Below are 23045 nucleotides of genomic sequence, written 5' to 3'. Positions count from 1 at the left end.
CCAGCGTCCCGGGGTTGTTTAGTAAACACGCCTGGGTTAGGAGAGGTGAAGTCCTGGGCACCGTGTGGGGCGGGGGGGGGGGGGCGGTGGCGCCCTCCGCCTCTCGGGAGTCAGACTCTGAGTTCAGCAGTGATTCCGAGAAGTCTGTACCAGGCCACAGCTCTTCTTGGGATCGCGTTTTGTTTGAGGGCAGGAGGGGAGGGCAGGAGGCCATTGCAACTTTTCCGGCGCTAGCTACCTTGGGTGGTTTCTCACCCTCTCCGATCCTCTCTTCTGTGTAATCCTGAAACAAAACTATCAGGCCCTTTGTACTCTTTGTTTTGATCTTTTGTGTTGCTGTTTTCAAGTCAGTTTCTTCCTCTGAGATTGTAAACAGTTGATAGGATATAGATCCTCCTACTGTAGGAGAAATGCCCTAAAAAACCCCAAAAAAACCCCAGCATCCTTGGACTTTAAAATATTTATGGTGTATAGATAAAGGTAAACTATTTCAGTTTATCTACCGGAAAGGAAGAAAGACGTTACTTCTGTTTTTGAATAGTTGGGATGTGTTCCTCTTGTGGTGATGAGGGCAATGTAAGTAGATAAATAAGGAGAAGCGTTTATAAATATGGATAAAGCTTGTCTGCCTTTGGAAAATAATCAGTGAAGGCTTGTAAGAAACAGTGAATTGAGAAAACACATTTTGTATCCTAAATTGACTCCAGTGTGTGAAAATACAAGATAAGTATTAAAAATATGATTTGTCTGCCAACAACTTATTGAACCATGTTAATGACCCTGCTTTACAAAATAAATGTGTCTTTTTTTAAAAAAAAAGTCTAAAAATAGATGCTGCTTTTTGACATAATGTAATTTTAATGGCATGTGCAATATTTCAAGTTTAACTTCTAATAAAAATTCAAGTTACTGTATCAACTTTTTATAATAACTTTGAGTGGAGAGAAAATAGCTTTATCTTCTACACTTTATAGATTTTTTCCATATAATATAATTAATAATAATTGCTTACATTATATCTTTTGTAGTTTATTCAAAATCATCTTGTAAAAGAGGTTTTCTTTCTGGGCCATTAAAGTGCCCATGTTCTGAACTCCTTAGAAATAAAGTTTGGAGATGAGTGTAGTTGGGCTCAGGGGTGGGGCAGTGTTTGTTTTAAAATATTGCTGTGCACTTTTGTGTCTGGCTGTTTGCTTGTCTGATCATGCTCAGAGAAACCTTTTTTTTATTTTAAAACATCAAGAAGTCCTGGGGCACCGTATAGACTAACAGATATTTTGGAGCAGATGATGGAGCGGGTCTTTGCCCACAAAAGCTTGTTATTTTCAAAGATACAGACTAACTTGGCTACCCCTCTGATTTTTTTTTTTTTTTTTAACTTTTTATAAATCTAATGGAAAACTCTGTGGACAAAAACCTGCTTAAGGAATTGTCCTTTTCACCTCTCAATGATTCATCCCTTTAATAGCTCTAGGTAAATAATAGTTGACAACATACATGCAGTTTAGAGGGTGATGATTGCAGTTAAGAAATAAGTAGCAGGTGAAGGTATTGTTTCATTTAACTGCTGAAGTTTAGCGAAGTATATTGTTATGATCGATTTAATCCCAAGAAAGGGCAGATATATTCTCAAGGAACAAAGATACTGTTTTTGAGTATATATCCTTGCTAATAAAATATGGGTCTATAAAATCATGCCTGGTGTTGAAAAAGTAAATAATGAAAAGTAATTTACTTGTTCCCATCATACAGGACCTAGGAGCCTCCAATGGAATTAATAGGTAGCAGGTTTAAAACCGAAAAAGAAGTATTTCTTCACAACGTACAGTCAGCCTGTAGAACTCCTTGTCAGAGGACGCTGTGGAGATCAGGACTTTAACCTGGTTCAAAAAAGAACTAGATAAATACTTGGAGGATAGGTCCATCAATGGCCGTTTTCTAGGATAGTTAGGAATGACACCCCTAGCTGCTTTGTCAGAAGCTGGGAACGGGCAACAGGGGATGGATAATTTGGTGATTACGTGTTCGATTCATTTCTTTTGGGGCACCTATAAACAACCACTGTCAGAAGACAGGATACTGGGCTAAATGAACCTTTGATCTGACCCAGTATGTCTGTTCCAAGGGAAGAGAAACACTGAGAAGAAAATACACAATTATCTTCACAAAGAAGCTCTTACTCTTAATAACTGTTTAGCGTTGGTACTGAGCAACTTTGATTTTTTGGAAATTTCCATGAGCATCAGTCTGTTTTAATTCACATTTGATATGTTGAGGTATTTTGTGCTTTCATTAATCGTAACTGATTTACACATACGGTCAGCTGTTATATGGAAGTTTTGCATGCTTAAGGAAAGTTGGTAAAAGTGTCGAACTGAATTTTATTAATTGAACTGACGTCAATTCTTGCCTGGGAATAGTCTGAAGTACTCTGGGTGGTTTTGATTACTTCTTTAGATTGGAAAAGCAGTCTGAGAACTCCTGAGTGCTACAATTGTTTGGCATTAAAATCCTTATATTCCAGTGTCTTTTAAAGTAATTTGCTTTTTAGATCTGACAAGTGCTGTTTAATCTTAATTTTCTTTGGCTCTGTGAACCTAGCACTCTTCTGTTTTGGCTTGAACAGTGATAGGATTAATTCTGTAATCAGTGTGTAATACTTATTTCTTTTGTGTTCATTGTCTTTAAACTGCATGGCATAGAGTCTAAAAATGGATTTCAGGAACTGGATTCAATTAGCAGTTTTTCAGGACATAAACATTAAAGGTTTAGATGGAAAATGTTGTTTTGACTGACTGGATAAATGAAAGGATAGTGTTTGATGTGAGTCCAAGAACTGATCTGGAGCTCATGCCCAACTGTTCAGTCCATCTTGAAGAGCCAAATAAAATATTTAACCTAGGCCTCATTTTGCAGAAGAGGTTGAGTCTTTGTTGGGACCTTAAGAAAGTTCTGAGAAATGTTTGGCATACCTTTACACTAAGTGTTTAACAGTTTATTTAGGTCTGGGTTCCATAACAGGGGAAAAACCATGGTGGTGGCATATTTCTAATAGCTTTTTATTTAGCCTACCATGCACATAGGCTATAAGTTTCTTCTAAGGCTATTCGTCTTTGTCTTTTATAATAGACAAATGAAGAGAAGTATATCCTAACCCTTACTGACATAGTCTCAGGATTTTGCAGATCTGGAGAAGTGGGTCTGTCCCACAAAAGCTCATCACCTAATAAATTATATTGTTAGTCTTTAAAATGCTATAGGACTGCCTTAGTGACATGTACGCTGATTTATTATGCATTGTCTTGCATAGAAAGTTGGAGGATATTAGATAACTCAAAATATGAAAGGTATTAAAATATGTTTTTAATTAATTCCTAGGGTAAAGAGTAATTGATGGATTCTGATTTTATTTACACAAGTATAAATCAGATTAGGGTGAGCTCTGGCCAAAGTTGATCCTGAGGCTGTGTCTACACTATACTTTTCCCACTATGGATAGCTCAGGTTTCTCCTCCCATGGGAACTGTTGTAAAGGTGGGGTTCTTCCTGCCACTGGCATTTCTACCACTGTTTTATCTAATCCCCGTCTACAGCCTGTTTAGGAGACACTCTGATTGATTAAAATCTCCAGCATTCACCTCTCTTCAATTCTAATATGATTTTTAGTAGTTGTCATTCTCCTGAGTCTAGATGTGAATGCTCTGCACCATTTGAAAACTGAAATTCCAAGATTTCTGATGGAATATAGTATTAATTCTTAACAGTGGAGATGTGAAGAAGGTAAGATAATATCGCTCATCTTCGGGGACTAGAATTGTCCATTATGTAGTGTTGCAAAGTTGGAAATCCTGGATTTTTTTTGATGATGTCTGCTTAAATGAAATACATGAGACTTAATAATTTTTGTCAAGCAGGAATAATTAAAAAAAATCAATTTAAAGTTTAGAAAAACCCTAAATTATATTGAGCTAAATGATAATTTGCATTTGATGCATAATCTAGCTACTTCTTTTTAGTATAGCCTTGATTTGTGTTTTGGAATGGCTGATAGTTGAAGTTAAGTTTGATGGCTTTAGCCTAGGCCCACCCTTGCGGCAACATGATGTCATCTTGTGTAGTATTTCTGGAGTTTTATATAAAATCTTTTTCAGGGAAAAAATTGAATATAAAAGATTTTTGTGAGTCAGAAATGAGTACAGCTTAAGGTTGGGAAGTGTGGGTAAGTTGTAGAGGACATCTTATTTACCATAAACTTTCTGGAGCCCAGAAGTCAGAGTTTTGGCAAAAACATGAAGAAAAGAAGTTGGGTTTAACTGTTTTGTGTTCTGTCTATAAAACTGACAGTGTCAGCTATTCTCTTGATGTATCTTTTGTTGATTCCATGAGGTGTGAATTTCTTAAAAAAAAAAAAAAAAAAAAAAAAAAAAAGGGGGGGGGCATTGTATTGTAGGGCCTAAAGAGGTGAACCAAAGAATACTATGTATTAAAAAAGTGTACACATCACAATAAGAGTTCCTGTGAGCTGATATTGTCGTATTTATAGAGGAAATTGTCTGTTGGGGGTGATATTTTGATTGTGCAAGTTTAAAAAGGAACATGGAATCCTGAAGTGTCTGCTTTTGTAAAAAGTTAGCTGCAGTGAAGCCCAGTGCTAAAAATGTTATAGTATAAAATTTAGTAAAGGCATTGATGCAGAAGTCCAGCATTGTGTTAGCTGTTCAAGCTCTGATTTCGTCTGCTTGAGACAAAGGGTTTGAGAACCAGGATGTTGAAGAGAATTGGCAGTTTTTCAAAGGGACATTATTAAGGGCCCAAAAGCAAGCTGTACCGCTGCATAGGAAAGAGAGAGAGAGAGAGAAAGGTAAAAGATCATCTTTGCTTACCCAGGAGATCTTGCATGGTCTCTAAATCAAAAAGAAGTCATACAAAAAGTGGAAATTAGGAGAAATTACAAAGAATGAATATAGGCAAACAATACACATATGCAGGGGCAAGATTAGAAAGGCAAATGCACAAAATGAGCTCAGACTAGCTAGACATATAAAGGGTAACAAGGAGTCCTTCTATAAATATATTAGAAGCAAGAGGAAGACCAAGGATGGGGTAGACCCACTACTCAGTGAGGAAGGAGAAACAATATCGGGAAACTTGGAAATGGCAGAGGTGCTTAATGACTTCTTTGTTTTGGTCTTCACCAAAAAGTCTGATGCAGAAATGCCTAACATGGTGAATGCTAGTGGAAAGGGGATATGTTTAGAGGATAAAATTTAAAAAGAGAACAAGTTAAAAATTACTTAGATGTCTTCAAGTCACCAAGACCTGATGAATGCGTCCCAGAATACTTGAGCTGTGTCTACATGGGCACATATCTTCGAAATAGCCATATTTAGAAGATTACTAATGAAAACATTAGGACCCTTCCGGCCGTGGCGCTTCGAAAGCGCTGCTTTTGAAAGCGCGCGGCTCAGCACGGCTACATGGAGGTCCTTTTCTAAAGGACCCTCACCTTTCGAAATCCCCTTATTCTATCGGGATAATGGGGATTTTGAAAGGTATGGGTCCTTTTGAAAAGGACCCCCATGTAGCCGCGCCGAGCCGCACGCTTTCAAAAGCAGTGCTTTTGAAGTGCCGCAGCCGGAAGCGTCCTAATGCTGATGAGGCGCTGAATATTCAATTCAGCGCCTCATTAGTAATCTTCGAAATATGGCTATCTCGAAGATATGTGCCCATGTAGACACAGCCAAGGCGTTGATAGAGGCGGTATTGGAACCTTTAGCTAACATCTTTGAAAAGTGCTGGTAGTCAGGAGAAATTTCAGAAGACTGGAAAAGGACAAATACAGTGCTCATCTATAAAAAGGGAAAAAAGAACAACCCAGGAAACTACAGTTCAACTTCTTTGCCAGGAAAGATAATGGAGTGAGTAATTAAAGAATTCATCTGCAAATATCTGGAAGAAAATAAGGTGATAGGTAACAGCCAGCGTGGATTTGTGACGAACAAATCATGCCAGACCAATCTGATAGCTTTCTTTGACAGGGTAACAAGCCTTGTGGATAAAGGAGAAGTGGTGGATATGGTGTACCTAGACATTAGTAAGGCATTTGATACAGTCTTACATGATCTTCTTATCAATAAACTAGGCAGTTACAACTTAGATGGGACTACTATAAGGTGAGTGCATAACTGTCTGGATAACTGTTCTCAGAGAGTAGTTATTAATGGTTTGCAGTCATTCTGGAAGTGCATAACAAGTGGTATTCTACAGGGGTCTGTTTTGGGACCCGTTCTATTCAATATCTTCATCACCAACAGACATTGGCACAGAGCATATGCTTATTAAGTTGGGAGATGATACCAAGCTGGGAGGGGTTGAAACTGCTTTGGAGGATATAGTCAGAATTCAAAATCATCTGGACAAACTGGAGAAACGGTTTGAGGTAAATAGGATGAAGTTTATTAAGGAGAAATGCAAAGTAGTCCACTTAGGAAGGAACAATCAGTTTTACAGATACAAAATGGGAAGCAACTATCTTGGAAAGAGTACTACAGAAAGGCATTTAGGGGTCAGAGGCCGTTTCTACACAGGTCACTTTCTTCAAAACTGTCATGGTAATACACGGCCTGAAATATGGTAATGAGGTGCGGGTACAAATTTCCCATGCCTCATTAGCATACGGTCATGTGATTTGGAGTCTGGAAAACCATTCTTCTGGACTCCAAAACGCTGTTTAGAAGCGTGGTCCCCAGGGGTCTTCCGGACGGAAGTCCTTATTCCGGAGTTCCCTTCTTCCCAAAAATTTTCGGGAAGAAGGGACCTCCAGAAGAAGGACTTCCTTCTGGAAGCTCCCCCGGGGCGGTGCTTCTACATGGCATTTTGGAGTCCAGAAGAATAGTCTTTTGGACTCCAAATCACGTGATATTATACTAATGATGTGTGGGGAATTTGCATCCGTACCTCATTAGCATATTTCGGGCCGTGTATTACCATGCCACTTTCGAAGGAAGTGGCCTGTGTAGAAACAGCCATAGTGGACTACAACCTAAATATGAGTCAACAGTGTGATGTTATTGCAAAAAATCAAACATGATTCTGGGATGCATTAACAAGAGTATTGAGAGCAAGACATGGGAAGTCATTTTTTTGCTCTATTCAGCTCTTCATTAGGCCTCAGCTGGAGTATTGTGTCCAATTCTGGGCACCACATTTCAAGAAAGATGTGGAGAAATTGGAGAAGGTCCAGAGAAGAGCAACAAGAATGAATATAAATCTAGAGAACATGAGCTATGAGGGAAGACTGAAAGAACTGGGTTTGGTTAGCTTAGAAAACAGAAGACGTGAGAAGGGACATGATAGCGATTTACAGGTACCTAAAAGAAGGTTACAAGGAGGAGGGAGAAAAATTATTCTCTTTGGCCTCTGAGAATAGGACAAGGAACAGGTGAGTTTAAACTGCAGTGAGGGAAGTTTAGTTTGGACATGAGGAAAAACTTCCTAACTGTCAGGATGGTTAAACACTGGAGTAAATTACCTAGAGAGGTTGTGGGATCTCCATCACTTGAGATATTTAAGAGCAGGTTAGATAGACATTGGGGTAGAGTGCTTGGTCCTGCCTTGAGGGCAGGGGATTGGACCCGATGACCTCTTGAGGTCCCTTCCAATTGTAGTGTTCTATGATCCTGTGATTCCAGGACAAAGCTCCTTGTATACTGGGCAGTGGTTGTTCCAACACTACTGTATGCATGTGAAACCTGGACAACATACAAGAGTAATCTGAAGGCACTTGAACAATATCATCAACACTGCCTCAGGAGAATTGTAAATGTCTTTTTGGGAGGATAGGCGTGTGAATGCTAGCATCCTGGAAGAGTCGAACATGTCCACGGTTGAATCTCCCAGCTCCCCTTTGCTTGCAGAGCTGGGAAACTGACCATGGCAGCAGCCTTGGTCAGTTTTCTGCCTCCAGCCAGTGGAGGGGAGGGAAGGGAGCACCCTGGCTCCCCTCCACTCCTTGGAGCGAGGAAACTGACCAAGGCTGCTGCCCTGGTCAGTTTCCCAGCTCTGCAAATAGAGGGGAGCTGGGAGCTAGGCTGCTGCTTGGTTCCCAGCTCCTGTTGCTTGTGAGACAGGGGAAATGGAATAGCCCACCAGGGCTGGTCAGTTTCCTGGCTGTTTCTCCCTGTCCTCCCCCAGCTGCACAGCTATCGTGCTGACAGTAGCGCTGCTGGGGGAAGGCAGGGAGAAGGGGCTCTTAGCTTGTCTAGCTGCCTGCAGCTGTGGGCAGCTAGGCAGGCTGACAGCTGCAGAGTAGCTTCAACTTGTGCTTATCTTGTGTTAAAGTGAGTTATGTGCAACTTGAAGCCCCATTTTTCAAGGGTTTACTGTACTCAAAAATATTATGCACTTTACTAAGGGTTTAACAGAATTTAATGCCTTTTGTTTTTATATACAGCTTTTTCAAAAGTATTTTTACAAACCAAAACTCCAATATATGGTGAAAATACTCAATTGTATCCTTGTATTGTGTGTTCCATAAAACATAAACCATAATCTGTAATTAGTTTCATATGAGAGAGGACCAGAATCTTTGTATGGGGATAAGAGAGTTTCTCATTTAGTGTGAGGAGGATCACATTTGGTTGGTGAAGGTAACTGCATAGATATAATGGCAGAGAGAGAGCCGTGGTAGTCTGTATGCTATCAAAACAAAAAAGCAGTCAAGTAGCACTTTAAAGACTAACAAAATAACAACACTTGCCTGTCCCATGAAAGCTCATCACCTAATAAATTATTTTGTTAATCTTAAAGTGCTTCTTGACTGCTTTTTTGCATAGATATAAATTCCAGTCTGTTTACACTGACACTTCTGTATTCCCCGGGATTAAGTCTTATGATATATCTGTGCTGCTACTAAACACCCACGGCTGGCTTGTGCCAGCTGACTTGAGCTTGTGGGGCTTGGGCTAAAGAGTTATTTAACTGAAGTGTAGATGTTTGGGCTGAAACTCCAGTCCAAGCTCTGGGGCCCTCCCATCTTACGTGGTTCTAGAACCTGAGCTCTGAGTCACAGCTTCATGCTACAATTATGCAGCTCCTTAGTCGGCGCTCCATGAGGTTGAATCACCTCGAATGGGCCATCTACAGGTTTTTAATTGCTGTGTAGTCAAAGCCTTAGAATTCAGAACAACTGACTTGGGCTCATGGACCTCATGTGATGGGACTAAAAACATAAGTTGTAGACATTCCTGCTTGGGAGGGTCTCAGAGCCTGGGCTCCAGCCTGAGTGGAAATATCTATGCTGCTGTTTTTAGCCTTGTAGTGTGAGACCGAGTTAGTAGGAGTTGGACCAACTGAGATCACCAGAATTTTTTTTTCTAAATTTTTAATGTAAATTATCCCAAAGGTTGGAACCATCCCCAAATAAAATCAGTGAGAGTTTCTCTGTAGACTTGTGTGGGGAAAGTAGACTGGTTCCTACATTTGTAATATGTTTGATTACTCTTTTACACATACCATGAAAACTGCCATCATCCTTACAGTGGCTCTTTCACCATCAGGCTACTGCAGTTGTTATCTCTTCCTTGCAGCTGCATGAACACCTGAATGTTTCCTCGTGGAGTCTTCTGCATCATATCCTGATAGTGAGATGCCTGAATTCTGAGTGGTTGATAGGATTTAATCTTGATAATTTCAGAAAATTAATGCCAAAGTATTCAATATTAGCTATTGTCTGCCTCTGCAATTGGTGGAGCATGCTCCCTTCTTGCCAAAGAGGATCACAATCTTGATGTACTTCTGAACCTTACCTCCAGCTCTATTAGATTTCCAGCTACTCATATTACTCATTTAAGATTAGCTGAGAGATTACACTGCTTTCTTGATGTGTACCTTACCATAGTTATCCATACCATTCTGGCTTCCAGATTGGATTTTTAGTGTTTACTTTCTTTGAAGGCTGCTTTGAAATGTCAGTTAGCACAGAATGCAGTGGTTTTACCAGTCTCATGCAGTGGTTTTCAACCTGCCTTACCATTATGGATTGTATATGCAGCTGTCTGTGTTACACAGTCTGCATACACACAATATATATACTACCTGTATTGCCCAAAGGAAGTCACATGGGACACAACTGTGTGATGTTTGGTTTGCAAGTGACCCTATTTGAGAACCACTGATATGCTGGAATGAATACATTTCTTCTATATATACACACTCATCCCTCATTTAAATGAGTACTGTATTTATGAGTGCTCGCTAAAATGAGGGACACGTACCTATCTTTGCTCACTAGACGAGTAAACTTCCCCCTCCCACTAATATGAGCCTTACCCCCCTCCCTGCAGCTCCAACCTGCTGCAGCCTGAACCCCTGCTGGCCTTGCACACCCAACCTGCTACAGCCTGACCCCCCCCTACCCCCGCTGGCCCTGCACACCCAACCCGCTGCAGTCTGACCCCCTCCCTCCCCGCCAGCTCTGCGGCCCCAACCTGCTGCAACTTGACCCCCACCCTGCTAGCCCCCCAGTCCCAACCCACCGCAGCCTAGCCCCCACCCCCGTTGTGGGCCCTGCAGATGCAACCTGTCACAGCCTTAACCCCCCAGACCCAGCCTACAGCAGCCTGAAGCTCTCCTGTCCGCCCCACAGACCCAACCCACTGCAGCCTGAACACCCCCCACAGACCCAACCTGCCACCAGGTTTTAACCCTCCCTCCTGCTCATGACCCCAAACTGTCCCAACCCTTTAATCCTCCCCATCCCCCGCAAACCCAAGGTTCACTTGCCTTTCAAAAGCAGCACCACATGCTGCCACTCCTTCACTGAATTAGGCGCATTAGGAACCAATCAGAGACTTTAACATGTATTTTAATGGAAATTTAGTATCCCTCTTATGAGTTTTCGCCTATGAGCAGAAAGTTGGGCACCAGTTGTGCTCGTATAGCGAGGGATGAATGTACGGTGCACTGACTTCGTAGCTTTTTCTGAGTATAATTCACGATGTGGGGATGCATCTCTAAAACTTTGTACAAGTTGAACTTCTCTGGTCAGGCATGATTTTAGTTAGCCAGATGTCCTCTCATCAGGGCTGTGGCTAAGTTTCCTGGGGTCCCATAAAGCTTTGTTTACAGCTAGCATTTTTGGCTCTCAGTGTTGTGTGCTGTAGTTTAGCTCTAATTTACCCCTTGTCTTCTGGGAGCCCTGGAAGTATGGGCAATGCTGGTAGAAATTATTGACTTCCTGTGGTTTGGCAAATTCTCTCATTCAGCACCTGTCACCGCCTGAGGGTGCCGGATTAGAGAAGTTCATCTTATATTCTTGACACATGCCAGCCTTTCTCCATCTGTAGCTGAGATCATTTGAGTAACACAAGGCATTTTTTCCCCCAATGAGAGTATATCGCCTTCACAATATTATCAGCTCCTAGACTGCTTAGTACTTGATCTGATATGTCAGAAGCCTAGTAGTTGAAATGGGCCATGGTTAAGTGGCTTATGGGAAGGAAGGGGCCGAACTGTAAATCCCACAAAAATGGAAGAACGTGAGGAGTTCCCAACCCTGTCTTCCACTAGAGTTTTATGATCTAAAAGTATAAATCACTCAGATGCCTATCTTCAAAGAAGCCTAATAACAGGGGAAATAACTTTCCCTTGCTACTCAAACATTAGAAGTTTACATCACAAGTATTCTTATCTAACCATGTAATATATATTGAACTCTTTGTCTGTAGATATCCAAGCTTAGCCCAAAACTGGCTCACCGTTATCTCGGTTTCGTGAGGAAAGAAACTGAGGCTGCATCTACACTACAAGATAAATCTGATTTTTTTTTTTAAATAAATTTGGTTATTTAACCTTGATATTATGAATTCAAATTGTCTACAAAGTTTCTTGAAATTTAACCCTCCTTTTTTCCATGTCAAGTCGCTGCATCCCCATTGCCCCATGCACGTTCGACAGTGTGAGCAGTGCATTATGCGTACCTGTCCCACAGTGACTTAGCCCCAGTTGCTTGTGGGTGGTTCATGTTTGAATCTCAGAATTCCAAGCACTGTCCCAAAATTCAGAGCACCAGTAACCCTGTGAAAAACGAACTGGAGATCACACCATTTCCTGCTGTGGCTTTTCAGTGCAAGCATAGACCCCAAATGCTTGAACAACTCATAGCACACATTGTTTCTGCAACCACACTGGCTGCTGTGCAGTTTTTCCTTCTGTTACAAAGCTCAGTGATGGTTCAGTATCATAATGGTGCTGCTGCTGCTGCTGATGATGATGTTTGGAAGAGCAAATCTCCCGACTGCGCTCCAAGAACTCTCAAACGCTGGCCGACCTGGATGCATTGCTGACAATGGAGCAGCAGTTTTGGACTTGAGACCAGCCACACACTGGTGGGACCACATAGTTTTGGAGTCCTGGAATGACCAGCAGTGGGTGCAGAACTTTCATATGCACAAGTCCACTTTTATGGAACTTTGTGATGTCCTGGTGCCTGCCCTGAAGCACGGCAACACGAAAGTAAGATCAACTTTAATGATTCAGAAGCGAGTGGCAGTCACACACTGGAAGTTTGCGGTGCTCGACAGTTACTGGTCAGTGGCAAATCAATTTGGGGTGGGGAGATCTACAGTGGGGTCTGTCTGTGGTGATGGAGTTGGCCCATGCACTCTGTTGGCAGTTCCTAAGGAACACTGTGACCCTGGGAGATGTACAGGCAGTAAGGGATGGCTTTGCTACCCAGGGGTTTCCTAACTGTGGTGGGTCAATAGATGGCACACACATCCCTATGATGGCCCCAGACCACCAGGCCTTGGAGTATATAAACAGAAAGGGGTGCTTCTCGATGATGTTGGAGAGGCTGGTAAATCGCAAAGGTCGTTTCACTGACATCAAAGTTGGCTGGTCAGGGAGGGTTCATGATGTGGGCATATTCTGAAATTCTGGACTGTACAGAGAGCTCCTGGATGGGACCTTTTCCCTGGATTGGAAAATCACGATTGGTGATGTGGAGATACCTATTGTTATATTGGGTGACCCTGCTTACCCACAGCTCCCTTGCCTTATGAAGCCCTACACAGGAGCCCTGGACCCCAGCAAGGAAAACGTCAATCACAGACTCAGCAGGTGCAGAATGATGGTGGAATGTGACTTTGGCTATTTAAAAGCAAGGTTCAGATGTTTATTGACACGTTTGGAGTTTTCTGAAGCTAATGTCCCCACTGTGATTACAGTGTGTGCTATTCTGCACAACATATAGGAATCCAGGCAGGAGACTTTCCTGTCCATCTGGAATTCCAAAGAGGGGGCCATAGGCAGTACTTACTCCCAGCCGCCTATGCAACCATCCACCAGTAGCCATGCTGAGGCAGCATCAATAAGGGAGGCTTTAAAAAAATAGCTTCATGAATGACTTGTAACATACATGCTACCCATGTTTTTCTGTGACATAATGCCAATAACTCATACCATGTCTTATGAAGTGGATCTTTGCCCACGAAAGCTTATGCTCCAAAATATCTGTTAGTCTGTAAGGTGCCACAGGACTTCTTGTTCTCGCAGATGCAGACTAACACGGCTACCTCTCATATTTAATGAATGAATGCTTTTACTTGATGGGAGGGGGTTAAGTTGCAGTAAGTAGAATGCATGTGGTGGGCAGCTGTGCTTTTAGCCTTCCCCCAACTGCCCAGTTCCCTCAGCTGCATGTCCGCTGCAGACCTGAGAGTATCAGTAGGCTGCTGTGCCTTCAGCCCTTCTGCAAATGCCTGGGTTCCTTCAGCCGCTGTGGACCAGGGAGTATCAGTGGGCAGCTGTGCTTTCAGCCCTCCCACAACCCACCTGGTTCTCTCAGCTGTGCATCTGCTGTGGACCTGGGAGTATCAGTGGCAGCTGTGCCTTTAGCCCTCCCCCAGCCGCCCGGTTTGATTAGTGTCGTCCCCCGCCCCCGAACTCCTGCATACCACACAATCACACCAAACTCAAGGGAATGTTTTTATTTTGGGGGAGGAGAGGTTAAAGTAGCAGGGAAAAGAAGCCTTCTCAAGGGTGCTTGTATAACCTTTTGCAGTGGCCCTTGGGGCTGGAGGAGCAGGCTATCCTTGCCCTTCCTCCTCGTGTTTGGGGACCATGACAAGGGGGGGGGGTGACATTCCCTCAGGGGGCTCTAGCCAGCAGGTATCAGCTGTTGCACTGCTGACTTAGGAGTCTGTCCGCATCTGCAGAGGGGAGTGCAGGACCTCCTTTTGCTCTGTAACTGCTGTTACAAGCTTTGCCGCAGCCGAACTCTGCTTTGCTGTGGCCTGACTCAGCTTTGCCACTTGCTGCTGTTGGAGGTCAGACATTCTCTGGTTAAACTCAGCTTGACTCTGATGCCATTCTGCTGTATTAATGACACCACTGAGCAGCTTCTTTTGTCAGCTTGGTGTTCTCTGTGTCAGTCTTTTCCATATGCTGCAGGATAAGATCTTGCTTGCCCTTTGTTTGTCTTCTGGTTTTCTGTGCTATGCTGGGCATTGGCTCTGGAAAATGAAAGTCAAAATTAAGATACAATTCACATAACTAGCTTTGAAGTGGAATGAATGGGTCTCTGTGTCTACTATCAGGGAAAGTTAACTTTTTGAAGGCCACTGACAGCTTATTAAGGAAGGGATAGTAAGCGTGCATTTCACAATACATAATTTTCCATTACTTATCCAGCACATTTCTTTGTGGACATGGTAAGCTATAAGCAACTGGCCGTTCTTCAGGTGAAGAGGAGGGTTGCAAAGCAGGGGTAGCTGCTAGGTGTCCTGTGTCAGGTAAACAATTTTTTCACCCATTCCTGGCTTAGTCCTCCCTAATTATCAAGCCACATGGAGGGCATGGTGGGGAATGATTTTATAACAGCCACTTGGACATTTGCATGGGGAGGTTCGCTGTACAATGAAAGAAATGTACACAAAAATAAAACAAATAATTCAAAGAGAGGCTGGATATAAAGGGACATGGGAGGGGAAGAGCCCAGCAGCCGCATGGTGCTGTGGAGTCCTGAAAAATGAAAAGAAATGCTGGGGGAAGGGGATATGGGGCTGGGGGAGAACCCCTGCCGGGCCTGAAAACCGTGTTGGGGGTGGGGAACAGAGCATCCAGAAGCTGCTGCAGGCAAATGTAAAGTGGGCAGGAAACATATATATATATTTTTTTTCTTCTTTTGAAAAAGAAAACAGATGCAAAGTCCCATGCTTCTGCAGGTTGCCAGAGAAGACCTCACCCTCCTAAAACTAATAGATAGAGAGAAAGAACAGCTACTCCTGCTCTGTGACCAAAAGCCTGGACAATTTGCTAAAATGCTGTGTGGCGCCATGATGCCAGATCGCTGTCTCGTTGCCTGGTATAGCATGGTGTGCTACAGTGGAAGCTGCAACAAGTCAGGCCTGCCCAGGAACCTCATGGGAAAAAATGCAAGATGAGGCCTTCGAGGAGATCTCCAAAAGGAGAAGTGCTCCATTCCAAGAAACTTTAACACGCTGTTCTGAGGGGCACAGAACCATAATTAGCAAACCTGTACCCATACCCACCCCTGGCGCAACTATTTCTGTCCACTGCTTGTTGCTCTCTTTCTCTGGGCCACCCAGCGTCTCTGGGCTCACCCCGAACTCCATACTGGGGCTTCCACAAGTGTCATAATTCAGTCTGGTCTCCGTGGTGGGGCTGCTCCCCATAAGCATGTGCAGCTGTTGATAATAGCAGCAGGTCCGTGGAGCTGCCCCTGACCGCTGGTTGGTTTCGTTTTTGGTAGGCCTGCCAAAGTTCTTTCACCTTCACCCAACATTGCATTGAGTCCCAGGACTAGCCTTGGGCGGTTATCTTGTGTGATATCTCATCATAGATTGCTGCGTTTCTCTTGGCCCCCCTGAAGTCTCTTCAACACTGATTGGTGTCTCCAAATCACATTGAGATCCAGAATGTCCTTGTTGGTCTTAGCTGGGGCTCTCTTGCAACCCTGAGAAGTACTAGGTGATTGCTACTCTGAGTGCTCATAATTGCTGTAGATGGGTAACAATGCAATTGCTACCGATACGGTGCAATGACTACCGATGCGGCATGATGAAATGGGCAGAGGAACTTTTTCATAATGGGTGCCATTTATATTTGCAGGGCTGTGCTGCTGAATTCCAATTCAAATTCTCACTAAAATTCAATCAAAACTTTGCGGGCTTCCTGTGACCTTTTTCTTGTGCAGCTGGATGGAGAGCAGTGTACAGCAAAGTGGCCATATGTGGATGGTGGTCATGTAACTTTGTGGGATACATGTGAGACACTTCTGGAGGCTAATAAATTCTAATTAAGGACGTGGTGCTTCCACACCTAGCCTTCATTTGAGATTTTAAATTTGAATTTGACACTATACACGTCCCATATTTTGTAATTGGTATTACGGTTCAATAAATCAAGCTAATGGTATTAATTGTGAAGACAGTGACATTTTAATATTGGACTAACTCTTAGAAATTCGATTTTTATCTTGTAGGGTGGACACAGCCTGAGATTGGGAAAATTGACTTACCTGAGGTTACAAAGAGCAATCCCCTGGTCTCTTGACTTCCAGTCTAGTGCCTAGGCACTGGGTCATTCTGTCTTTCCTCCTTATACATTTATTTAAAATAAAATTTGGTGTTGGCCCATCTGATACTAGAGTTTGGGAGTTACCTAAGAATACCTTTTGGATTATTATCAAATGATTCTGTGATTTGCAGTTATATATTCACTTGTACATTCTATTTGTATGACTCCATTCAGAAATACTTTAATATGCCCGTTTTACTGTAATCTTAAAAGTGCTTTTACCTTAGTTCATTATTATGTTTAACATCTGTCTCATAAATTATCAGTGCTCTTTACTTCTCACTGAAAGTGCGACTGAAGCTAGAAGGCTTTTATGCCACATTCCATTCCTAAAGGTGAATGGAAGTGTATTCCTTAACTCTAAGATGGTTATGTCATATTTGCCTAATTCTGAAAGTGAAAGGAAAATAAGCAACATATAAGTTTATATCCTGTTATGAGTTTTCTGGAATGGTTCCTGACCCAGTTCATGTTTAACACAACTAATAAAAATGGATTTCTTGCCCCAAAAAAAAAAAAAAAGATGGGCTACGCCAACCATTTATTAGTGCTTTTGTCAGGGGCTAGCGGGTACTAATGCTTGAACAAAACAAGGTTATTTTAATAAGTGGGAGAACTGTGCTTCCTTTTTCTTTAATTTAAAAAAAAAACATGTATGTATAAGACAACCAAATTCCTAAGATAATTCCTGAGCACAGCCTAAGAATACCTCAGGTTGAACCTCTTTAGTCTGATATCCGCAGTACCTGACTGGTGCTGAATGAGAGAATTTGCCAAACTGTGGGAGGTCAGTATTGTCTAGCCACGTTACGAATACTTCCGCTGCTTTCTGGGCTCTTACAAGACATTTGGGGTAATTTTAGAGCTAAATAACGGCACAGAACACTGAGAGCTAGGGTGGATGGCTGTAAACGAACTTAATGGAATGAGGGGAAACTTGGCTATGCCTGTGGTTAAGTGGACAGCCAGTTTACTAAATTCATGCTGGATGACAGATGTTGACTGAGGAGAGAATGCCAGACTAGAGAGGTTCAGCTTGTACGTTGATTCTCATTGAAGGTGAGAATTGAAAGAATGCCAATACAACTTCACATTCTGGAAACGGAAGTTAAAATGTTAACAATGATTAAATTATAAAGACCTCTAATATATTGGTAGAATATTAAGATAGCGTCAGGATTCTGGTACTGAGATGTTACTTTCAATGCAGTGTTGAACTGTTATTTTTTTCAAGATCAATAAAAATGCATGGAGGAAATAAAGAGCAACTTATCTAAAGCTTAATACTTTCTAGAGGATGATTGAGCTGAGTTATGTAATGTACTGAGTGTGGATTTCCACAGTCCATTCACAGAAACTCGTGTGTCTCAAATGTATAGAAACACAAAGAAGTTGTGTTCTCATACATATTTCCCATGATATGCAAGGAATTATGTCTGTGTCTTTCAATGGTTTGACTGATAGTCCATCATGATCAATCAGTGAGTAATAAGGTCCCAATCCTGCAAATGCTTATATGCATGCTGAAAGTTAAGCATATTCATGATATTTGTAAGATAAACTATCATTTTAGTTAGTCTCAATCCAACTTTTCAATATTATGGATCAAAGGGAAACACAAATAGTTAGGTCTTTAATCATACCTTTTTACATCCGTAACTACCTGATTTGTAGTTGGTAGATAAGAATCTGAGTGCACTTGTGCTTTTACTGAGTTAAGGTGAGAGGTTTGTTGAGGTTAATATGAAAAGTAAAACAAACAGTCTTTTGTTTCTGGTGTTGAGGCTCAGCAACAGAAAGTGATGATTATAATCAGGACTTGCAAAGCTTTTTGAATGTTAAGAAGAATTCAGTGTGCTCAGGTAGTACACAAGATGGTTAAGTGTTGACTGTGTAATTTGTAACTTACATAGTACTTATAGCAAATGTTCCCTTGTGCTGAAGAGGTGTTTCTAATTCTAATTGAGTTGGAATAAAAGTAAAATTTAACCTTAATAATATAAGCTTTCAGAATGAACATTTTCAGATAACTTTGAGACACAAGATACTGGAAAACAGGATTTATGCCCATAGCATATTTCCAGAAAATGAAATCTATTCTGTGTCAACCTATTAAAATTACTGGATCTTTTCAGCTCTAGATCTTACAGATTTCTGCATTGAAGACTGCAAGTCTTAACCTGCTGTGCAGCAATGTTAGTGATGCCCTTTGTTTACATACATATAAAAAACTCTGTTCAAGTCCTGAAAAATGGAATAAATCCATCCACACTGCTCCTAAAATATTAAATCAAGGTGATTTGAATAATTGATTTAATGCATGATTTAAGCCACCAAAAAACTGTCCCCTATTGATTTAAATCAAGTTGCCAAAAAAAGCTAAGACTGACTGTGTTTAGAGTGCACTTAATTTTGTAATAAGCCCCATTAAACTCTCTGGCACTTCTGTTTTTCAGAAAACAAGTACAGAATGGAGTTCCCTTGGAAAAGATGAATTATGCTGTAGTAAAATAAGGAATAGATTTATTGTTTATGACATCGTTCCAAAATAAGGGCCGTGGATTATGCAATATAAAATGAGAAAATGACACTCAGTGGCAACTGGCAACTCTAGATTTCTCTTACTACAGGGAACAAAGTTCTTCAGAATATTCCCCGATAGGGTTTCTCTTACACCCAAATGCCATGACAGCTTTTCTGTAGCAATATTTATCCTGTGGACTATAGGAACCGTGTGTGCTGAATAATGTCTTCCCTTTTTCTTTCAAGTCTACTCCACTGTTTCTTTCTGTGCTCCCTCTGTCCTTTCCTGTATATTGTGTCTGACTAAGACACTGTCTTAAGTAACTCTGTCTTGCCTGGCCAAGGTCCACCCCCACATAATCCGGGGTGAGGGAGGGGAAAATCCTATCCGGTTTTTGTCCTTTTTTTTTTTTTTTTTGGCACTTTACTTTTTAGTCTGCTGGGAAACTGAAATAAAAAGCCTAGAACTCTCAAGAAGCAGGAGCTAGTAGTTAGGCTAGAAAGACTAGAGCAGTGATGTTCCATGAACAACTTTCAGGTGCGCTGTGAGTGTCTTGACACTTTTTTGTTATACACAGATGGCATATATTTTCTGTTGTTAAAACCAGTTACAATATTACTTCTTCATTGCTATGATACCTGATTACATTGCTTCATTTTGTGTTTGCTGTATATGTTGCTGTTTGGCATTCTCATGGTTGGACTGGAGCATGTGGCAGCCAGAGACCTGGAACCTTTAAATTGCTGCCTGAGTGCGGCACACTCTGGGCAGCTCTTAAAGTTGGCTTGGAGTGGAGGGGCTGCTGTATAGTATGCTCTGGGGAGTACTGGGCTGGCTGCCCAAGGTCCCGCCCCTTCCCCTTGGCAAGTCTGTCACACTCCCAGAAGAGAGTCTTTTGTGTCCCATGTCTTTTATTATGACATATAACTCACAGTTGGTAACAACAGAATTACATTTTGTGAAAAACCTAAAAGTAATTGTTCTCATTTATTTGCTACTTCAATCAATCATCTCTTTTCCTGCCAGGCAATGAAATTAATATGTTCACAGGTTTCTTAGAATTTGTGCTTTTAAATAGATATAAATTACAGGGTGAAGTCCAAGTTTTCTTGAAAGTTCTATGGGTCTTTATTTTTTGAAATGGTAAATCTTCCTGAAACGAGGAAAAAATATTCTTGCTCCTCTTTATATTGAAGTAGCTCACAGAACATATCACAAGTGGAGGAAACTGTACATTACCTGTATCTTAGCAGCAGTAAAACTGGAAGTAAAACAAGTCTGGACAATTATCTGTGAAGAATCTTAGTGTCATCTGGTGTAATTAAAATGGATTGGACAAATGGCGTTTCAAAACAAACATTTAAAATTACTGATAGGAGTACATAAATTGAGAACCTGGGATAAAGATACACATTTCATATTTAATAATTTACTATTTATAAAATGCTGTGATTACGTATGTACGTTAGTTTGTGAAATGACTGGCATTACTGCCCATGTGGAATTCCTCTGTGTTTTTATGAAAATAAACACTAATTTTATGTCCAGTTCAGGTTATAATGCAATGATTTAAAATGGTTGCTTTTACAGTGGTGTTGACCAAAAAGCTCAATTGTTTACTCTGCATAAAAGCAGGAGTGCCCCAAACTTACACTTCGGTCATGTGTGATTTTTCCGTTGTAGTTCTGCACTATGGGAGAGACTTCCATGTGCAGGGGCTTTCACACGACAGTTGGGTCAATATGTAATTGTTAAAAATATGACCTGTTTCTGTTTGCCCCACTAAAGAGAGAGCTGAAATATCTTTGTAGAGAAGATTTGTGGAAATTTTCACTGATAAAATGTAAGAGTCAGTGTGTCATTAAATTAAGTTCTTCGAGATGTGTCCCCCCGTAGGTGCTCTACTTCAGGTGTTGGTGCATCCCTTTGCTGTTGGTTGGAAATTCTTGGTAGTGTACATGGTCAAGATCAGCATGCACAGAAGTCATCTAGTACGGCTGTTGTTGCCAATTCAAGCACACACAAAACCTTCATTACTGCATAGGATGATTAGCCCTCTTGCCTGCTCATAGGGGTTTTTTGCCTATGTTCCCTTTTGGAGTGAAGGTGAATATTCCTTTCTTTCCTTCCCTCTCCATTCAGAATGTTCTTCCAATAATCTTCTTTCTGGGTGATGGCATTTTGTTGTACAAAGATAAGTAGTCTGTGCTCTGAGATCTGTCACAGTTTCTTCTTATTAAATCTTTCCAGTCTTACACATTTAAAAATATATTAGGAAACTTCCACAATTAAACTTCTGTTTTCTGTAGTCAAGAATCGTGGCTAATGCTGGACGTCTTGGCTCCTGTCCTCTTCCTGCAGTCCAAGGAATCAGATCAGCGTTTTGGTGCGGCATGTTCTGGTCACACCTCCACCACTTCTTGCTGTCAGATTTTTGCTTCCACTGCAGTGAACAGCAGTGATTTCTGCATCTCCTCAGCTGATTAAGGAGGATTAACATAAGCAAGCCAAGTGTTAAAATTGTTTAGGAATGTTGTTAAATATTTTATACAGCTGTTTTATTCCTTTAAATTGAAGGTAGCTTGGCCTTGTGACAATAGGGCCATGCTTATGCAGGTATTGATCTTGGAGGTTATTAATAGGTTTAGTGTTCAGTGCTGTATGTATTTGGTAAGCTTTTCAAGCAGTTGATACGCTATCAGAAATAGGGAATTTTTGCACCATTTGATGATGAAGTCAAGAGTAAAGTGCTTTATTAAAATATTCAGGCAAGCTGTGAGGACAAAAAGGGATACTAGAGTAAAACTTGTGTATATAAACATGAGTGATATTTTTATTTGCATTAACCATGGCAGTGAATTTTAAATGTCATAGGGAAAATGTAAGATATTAGTGTATACATAAAAGAAAGTGAAGTTGCATTGAGGCACAGTTTTGACTTTGAAGGGTTTGCAAACAGTGGCTTTATTTCTGCAATGCTCACTTGAGTAGTCCCTGTAGAATTTAATGGGAGAACTTGCATAACAAAGGGTAGCAAAATTATGTCCAGTATCATTAAAAGTCTGTACTCTCACCTACATGCGTTTTCTCATCAGCTCCTGTTTTGCAATAATAAAGGGAGGCTCAGTAATCTGAATTCTTTGCTTTTTTATTTAATGTTTTGATACGCTGTGTCCAGTTCAATGGAAATCTTCATGCCAATTTTTGCTATATTTGCTTTCTGTGAAAACTTCTATATCAAGTTACCATTTTTAAGAGAGACAATTTCTCTGCCTGCTTGTCATATTCATGAGTATGACTGACATTTAATCATTCAGCAATCTAAATATTTTTACTCTCAAAGAACAGGATTATGAATGTCAATTTTGAAGGGTCCAGAATTGGGGGTGGAAAACCTTTTTTGGGTTAGAGTCCACTGACCTGCAGCAAAATCAGTCAGGGGCCACAAACAAGTGAGAAGCAAAACAAAACAGACAGGCACAGAAGAAAATCCCTTGCTGACCTGACTCTGAAGTGAGGAGGGGAAAAAAAATCCCTCACAGAAATGGTCCCCAACTGAGAAGAAGGAAAAAAGATACTCACCTGACTCCCCTAAAGCTCCAGCCACTGGAGGAGGCACTGAGATTAAATCTTCTGGGGGGCTTGGGTCGAGTAGATGTTTTGGGGCAGAGCCAAACATGAGGGGTTTAGTGTGTGGGAGTGGGTTGTGGGGAGTGGTCTGGGATTCAGGAGTGGGCTGGCAGTAAGGATGTGGGATCTGGGTGTGAATGGGCAGGTGCAGGAGCAGCCTTGGAAGGAGCGAGCTGTGGGTAGGGGTAGGGGATTGGGATACCTACTTGATGCAGCTCCTGCAGGGCATGGAAGGGAAGTGGTGTGGGTGGGCAGTACCTCCAAGGAGTGCGTCCCTGCAGTTCATGGAGTC

At 41.5% G+C, this 23045-nt stretch overlaps 1 protein-coding gene and 1 long non-coding RNA gene across 4 annotated transcripts in view; both read left to right on the top strand.

Moving 5' to 3' along the window:
- SMURF2 (SMAD specific E3 ubiquitin protein ligase 2) overlaps window positions 1-23045 on the top strand; it is a 131746-nt gene that overhangs the window by 615 nt on the left and 108086 nt on the right. The window lies entirely within an intron of this gene.
- LOC142023512 (uncharacterized) lies at window positions 233-16894 on the top strand. Its single transcript, XR_012648247.1, has 3 exons — window positions 233-576; window positions 14692-14792; window positions 15194-16894. It is a non-coding gene; the product is annotated as an uncharacterized LOC142023512 (long non-coding RNA).

The sequence above is a fragment of the Carettochelys insculpta genome, chromosome 20 (assembly GCF_033958435.1).
Source record: "Carettochelys insculpta isolate YL-2023 chromosome 20, ASM3395843v1, whole genome shotgun sequence".
Classification (NCBI taxonomy): Eukaryota; Metazoa; Chordata; order Testudines; family Carettochelyidae; genus Carettochelys; species Carettochelys insculpta.
Note: the sequence above shows the minus strand (reverse complement) of the source record. Positions and strands in the feature narration are given on the sequence as shown.